We start from the raw sequence: 6,672 nt of genomic DNA, 5'->3' as shown, positions 1-6,672 counted from the left end.
ATAAATATTTACAGGGCTACAAGTGATGAATTGAGAAAAAAAGAGATTAAAAAAAATTATTTCTGCATATCACAACTAGGAACTATCTTTGAAAACTTAAGAAGTAGTGTGCATTTTTCACCCAATGGAACCTTTTATAGATTCCAGCACAGTAGATGAGCAAGGTCATGCAGTCACGAACAGAAGATGAAATAAAATTCTAGATACAAGCATGAGAGTTTGGATAGAACAGATATATTTTGAAAGGTAAGACTTTCACATATAACAACAATATTCAATAGTTTCTTGACTATTATAAAATTTGTTAAGTACTAGGCTAAGTCATTAGCAATAACTTAAAATATCACAATGTTTATCACTAGTAGCCTATTAAAGAATACTGAAACTAATACAGATCTCTCACAACTGATCACTTTAGAAACTTGTCTTTGATTTTTCATAGTAATGTAACCTGTATTACTTTTCTTCCCCATATTTGTCCTACAGGTTCTTAACCAAAGCTGAAGTAATTTTCACAGGTTCAGATTCCTCCCAGTTGGTGAAATTTTGCAGCGCCTATTCAAACTGAGAATTATCTCTGCTAGTAATGTATGTTCAGACTGCAGTTAAACATCTACCCAAATATCAATATTATTACGTGATTAAAAATTCAATAATGCAAAGATCCCTTTAAAATTCTTGTGATTAGCTCTTTATTATGCAGAGGTAATAAAAGACTTAAGGCAGATTATTTCTTTATTTCAATAAACTCATGATTGATAATTGCAGAACTCTGTTGCTGTAGTTACCATTAAATGAGACTGAAAGCAAACTGTCAATTTACTGCAATCCCGGCTGTAGTAATTCTGCACTTAAAAAGCAACACTGAATTTTGAAGTTATGCCATCTTAGAGAAAGATACCCAGTCTCTAGTCCCCTAAGTGTTTAAGAAATTGAACAATTCTTGAGGGACTGAGTGTAAAAATATTCTTATGGCCTGAACAAAAGGAAAAGTAATACTTTGTCCTCTGCCTTCCCAGGTTGAGCAAGTGGTTATTGAGGTTTAGACTTCTAATAATGTTTCAAACTTGGAGTTAAATTCAGGTTCACTTTGATCCCATTTAAGTCATAGAACTATGCCTTGGCTTCAGAAGTACTACAGACTGTCTGGGCAAGATTTCCAACTGTGTTTAAAAATGATATTTAGTTGTGCTGGCCAAAATCTCAGTTTCTGTCTTGTTAGAACTTGATAGTCTTGCCTATTGATGTGACAAATGTTATGCTTTTGTCCCTGAATGGTCTGAAGAGCAGCTAGATGTGCTATCAATGGAATACAACTCAGTTGAGCCCAAAGCTCACAAATATTTCATTGTGTACAATTTTCCAGTCTTCCAGTATATTTTGTGACTAGGAGAGAATGTTGACAGGGTGAGTAAAATGCTGCAAATTAATAAGCCCTAACTCACAAGCCTCATTATGGGTTTTTAGTTTTGATTTTTTTTTTTAGGTACTGTTGGCAAGAATAAACAGTATCATTGGGAACGAGTTGGTTGCATGACGCCACAAATAGTCATGAGCCTTTCTTTTCTTTCCTTTTCCATAGCACAATTTCAAATTTTCTTCCTTCCTTTCAGATGAGGACATCAGCCTCCTGCTTTCACCCTCCTCACTTTCCAGCCCCCTGACATGCACCCTTGCGCCATAGTCCCACTTTATAATCTTGTTCTTTTCCCCGTTTACCCGGTGCCCTCCTGCATTCACCTCACCAGGAGTGATGTTCACTGTCTTGCTTTGCTTCTCTTTCTTCAGGAGCTGTTACCGATGGCATTTTTAGAGCAGCCACTATGGAAAGAACAGCCTAGGGAAGGACTGAAAGAGTTATCTGACTCTCACAAGTGATGAAAGAATTGAAAGAATCATCTGAAGTTGTTTACAATCAGAATACTGAGAAAAAATACAGCTTTCATTAAGTTTGACTATGTTCCAAAATGTTCAAAATTGGGGTAAAACAGCAGTATCTACAAAATACCAGCAGCCTCTATTAATGACTTACGATGAACGTTTCAACATTTTGCTCTGAAGCACAAAAGAAGGCCAGGCACTTGTGATTGCAAAGCACTGGAATATTTCAAGCACTATCTTTTTCAAGCACTGGCTTCTTGTTGATATATTTTAATGGAAAGAAGATTTATGCAAAAGTCATGATATTCTTTCAAGAAAAAATATCTGAATGTAAGGCTGCTCAAATACTTAGAAAACCCACTGAAGTAGGGCAATAACAATGAAAAGTAGCCAAGTACATCTTGTGCAGACCAAGATTATAGAAATTCTTCGTTTTTTGCACAGAGTTATTGATTCAAGAAAAAGATGGCTACATAAGTAAGAAGAAAAAGACAATGCAGAACAACAAACAAGGGATTTTGAATATTCACATTTATTGTGAGAACAGGTAAGTTGTACAAAACAAAGGAAGAGAGAGAAGTAAGGTAAATGCTAATAAATTCTATTGGCTTTTTTATGACTCGGTAGTGCTCTGAGGAACATTAAATTGGTTGAGACTGGTGATTGGCTTTTTAATGACATTTCACAAAATATTAAAAGGATAATCATGTTGGTTTTTATAACTAAAAGAACTAAGCACAAAATATTAAAAAAGATTTAAAACAACTGAAGTGTGATGGCTGGGTTTAAAAATCAAACCATGTACTAAAAATGTGGAAAAATAGAAAGGAAAGAAAGTGATATTATTTGCTCTATTAAAAGTGAAAAATTAAAGGAAGAGAACTAAAAAACCTGGAATGATAGAAAAGAATAGAAATAACAAAGCAAGCAAAATGTTACCTTGTTCCTTGATCTGGAAACCTCTCCTGTTTTACAGATGAAATTTGATTTGTGATACTGGAGCAGTGCAGTTTTGTATCACTTTTTTTTTTTTCTCCCCCATTATCTGATGATGTCTATTTGTCAGATTTCTGTGATTTTCTTTTGTGCCTTATTTTTTCTTTCGTAATTTTTCTTTCTGATTTCTGCTTATGGTTTTTTTATATAGAGAAATATGATTATATATATATTTCTAGATATATTTCTATTATGTATTTCTGTAACTATTTTCCAAACGCACAATATTTATCTACGTACTCCATATACAGACCACTTACATTTTTCCATATAAAGTTTCTCTGTATTTGTAGATGTTAATATAATATTATATATGTAAATTAAATGTTATTGTGTATATAAATATAATTCTCTTGTATATATTGCATACACAGATATTTCAACTGTAATTTGCAGTCATTTATCCAACCATGTTTTACCCTAATCTGGCTCTCTTGTCCTTGTTCTGAGACATTTCCAGGGCCACCATTCCCAATGAGTTACAATTAAACTGATGTTTAGCTAGATTTTTGTAGCATTTTCTTAGCCAAATAGACATTGTGATGTTTCTGTAGATATGAAGCATGTAATGGTTGTTGCTATAGGCAGATTAGAGCTCATCATGTGCATTTGCACAATTGTGATTTATTTGCTTCGCACTATTATTTGAAACTCCTTGGTCAAGAGATGGGAAATATGTTTCATTCAAAAACTGCTAATTGATTTCTTAGTCTAATTCTGGACAAGAGAGTCCCAGATTCACACAGGTATTTAAAAAATGTCTGGATTTATGTGCATTAACAATTTTTTCTGTTACTCTGCAAATTTAGTGATCCCTAGGACATATTCGAGAACGATGATGTTCTAGGCTAGAATACGGTGTGAACTCAGAAGTGACAGATCAATAATTTATTTATGGCCTAATTGCAGGCACAAGCTGTGGCCCTGCTGTGGAAGGGCAGCATGAGGAAAAGCAGGCACTAATGGCTTTTGCCACCTGCTTTGCAGAGCGCGTCCTGTGGCTGTCAATCAGCTCTCCACATGGACTGGTCCAAAAAAGTCACCCAACTAAATTTCATCTGGTGGTTTTGGAAAACCTGCTGTGAAGATTCTGTTCTTGAATGACAGAAATAAAAACAGGACCCAGGGCATAAGCAGAAAGCAAACTGTATCCCTTGGGTTTTCTAGCTGCTTCTTCTGTTGACCTTTTGGGGAAACCTTTAGCTAATTAATATTTTTAGAAAAGTCTTAACTCCTATGAAAGAAGAAGAGGTTTGTGATCATTTTTGTTACAGAAACAAATTTGTTATGCACAAAACTTGCTTGTGGTTTAGCCGTGTTATCCATTAATAAAAAAATCCTCACCTAGAGAAATACACCCAAATTTTTAATAAAAATGGCAATATTTCACCTTTTAAAAAGCCTTCACATGTCACACTTTTAAAAGTGATAAACCTAAAAAAATAACAAAAGTGTTATCCTTGCTATGGTACAATTATTCTACTTACTTTAATATAAACATGTTAGAAACATAATTTTCCCTACAAGCCTGAACTGTAATTGAGGAGGTTTATTCAGAAGGTTACCCATTCTGTGAAGTACTTTTGTCCTTGAATATGGCATGGTTTAATGCCAGTCTTGCCCCAACGGGCCTCTTTGATCTTTATTCTATTAATGATAAAACTGCGTACTCAATATATTGTTTGTTTTCTTTGAAAAATGAAAGCCATTGCTCATGTTGGATTTTGAGTTGGCTCTTTTAGCCTGTGCTTTAACTTCTAACAAAGGGACCTTGACAAAATTTTTGCGATTCATATATACTGCAATGCACACAGTTTCCATGAATGTATTTTGGAATACAGTCTTACACCTCCCAGTTAGAAGCGCTAGGCAATGAAATGTGTAGGCAAAGTGGTTCCCTTGATTTTGAGGGGAGCTTTCTGGAAAAGAAAAGCACACCAGATATCTATGAAATGTTCATTACCATACAAACCTTATCTCTGACTGACTCTGTTTTTATTACTCCTGAAAGGCTGAACCACACAAATAACCGATGAAAACAATAATGATTTTTAATAATTTCTTTTAATTCTAGAAACCAGGTTGGACTCGCAGGGACAGTGTCCACCCATCTTCTATTTCTTATTAGTCTTATTTCTGTTTTACTCATTTTCATATTCCATAAAAAAATGGTATATTTTAGCTGTCATTTAGTAATGTGCCAGCATCTGGCATGAGGCTTTTTTTTATTATTCGTTTTCCTTTATCACCAAGGGAATGTAAAATGAAGTGCCTTGTTTTGATAGAGTTTTTTAATTTACTGTTCTCCTTTGGCAGATGTGAGTTATGTACCTGTAGCCTGCATGGTCTATGAGTGTCGGGGTCCCTCCCCCGCCGTGTAGCCCTGGGAGAGGGGCCCTGAGGGCACAGACACGGGGTTTCCCTGCCCCTGCTCAGCCTCGTTCCCATGGGTTGGTTTGTGTTCCCTGCGCGGGCAGAAGGACCCTTGGTCCCGTGACTGGAACAGTTCCTGGGCAGAGCCCCGGCCATGCGGCTGGAGAAATAAACATCTCTGAAACTGCTAGCAACAATCTGTCCACATATATATTTCCTTTCCACGGGACTCCTGGTTTGATATATGCGTGTTACAGTATCCCCACTGCAACATAATGGTGGGAATTGTGAGCAGAACGATCCCCGATCCCTAAGCGACTGATTTGTGTGAGTAAACCCTGGAAACTTTGGATTCCTCTTCTTGTTTTTGTTTTGCTATTCCATATCTAAACTATGGAGGAACCGTGGGAAGACTCTTGGCTCTCAGAGCCGCATATGGACATTTATCTTAAACTTAAAAAGATTCTTGAACTACGATTTGTAAATTTTAGCTTGATTCAAGCTCAAAAAGAACTGAAACACTTCCTGGCATGGTTGTTTAAGAACTTTTTCTATGTTTCTTAGGATTTAATTCTTACCAAGGGCTTTTGGAAAACCGTTTGGACACAGTTAATACTGGAGTCAAAATACATGCCGATGGAAGAATATTTTCGTGAATATTATTTAGCTACCGAGACTGTTGAGCAATGTCAGCTGTGTCCTGGCGAAGGGAAGCCTGGCGCAGGGACCGTGCGGCCCAGGCCACGTGCACCGAGCGCTCTGCGAGCAGCAGCGAGGCAGTTCCCGCGCGCGGGCGGAGCCACGCGAGCCGCAGTGTCGGCGGCGGAGCGAGGAGCGGCGGGAGCGGCGGGACCCGCACGGTCCCGCGCAGCGCGTGGTGGAGCGAGCCCCGGGAACGCCCGAGCGAGAGGGGCGGCGCGCGGGCGGCGGCGGCGGCGGCGGTGGAACGGAGCCGCGCCGAACCGAAACGTGCGCTGGAGCAGGGCGCGGGGGGGTCATCGCCCGGGGGCCCGGCCGAGACGTGGGTGCAGCGCCCGGCATCGGCAGCGAAGCTGCGACCAGAGGAGGCGACGCACGGAGAACTGAGCGGCGCGGCCCGGCCCGGCCCACGCAGCCCCGAACGCGACCCCGGGAAGAGCGCGCAGGCACCAGCAGCCCCGACAATTCCAACACGGGAGCGACCGAAGGAGAGAGCAAAGACGCAGCGAGACAGAAAACAGCAGCCACTCGGAAAAAGGAAAAGATCATAGTAACTAACATCTTAGGGATAGTAAAATGGTATAATGTTAAGTAAAATTATGGTTTTATAACAAGGTGTGACAACAAGCAAGACGTATTCGTGCATAGAACTGCTATTAAAAAGAATAAGCCTGAAAAATGCATCCCAAGCTTGGGAGATGGAGAGGTGGTGGAATTTAAAAT

Source organism: Corvus kubaryi, unplaced genomic scaffold (assembly GCF_017639235.1).
Source record: "Corvus kubaryi isolate FWS band 111438036 unplaced genomic scaffold, C.kubaryi_AGA036_p1.0 split3-131, whole genome shotgun sequence".
Lineage (NCBI taxonomy): Eukaryota > Metazoa > Chordata > Aves > Passeriformes > Corvidae > Corvus > Corvus kubaryi.
The sequence above is the reverse complement of the archived record's forward strand: the minus strand, read 5'-3'. Positions refer to the sequence as shown.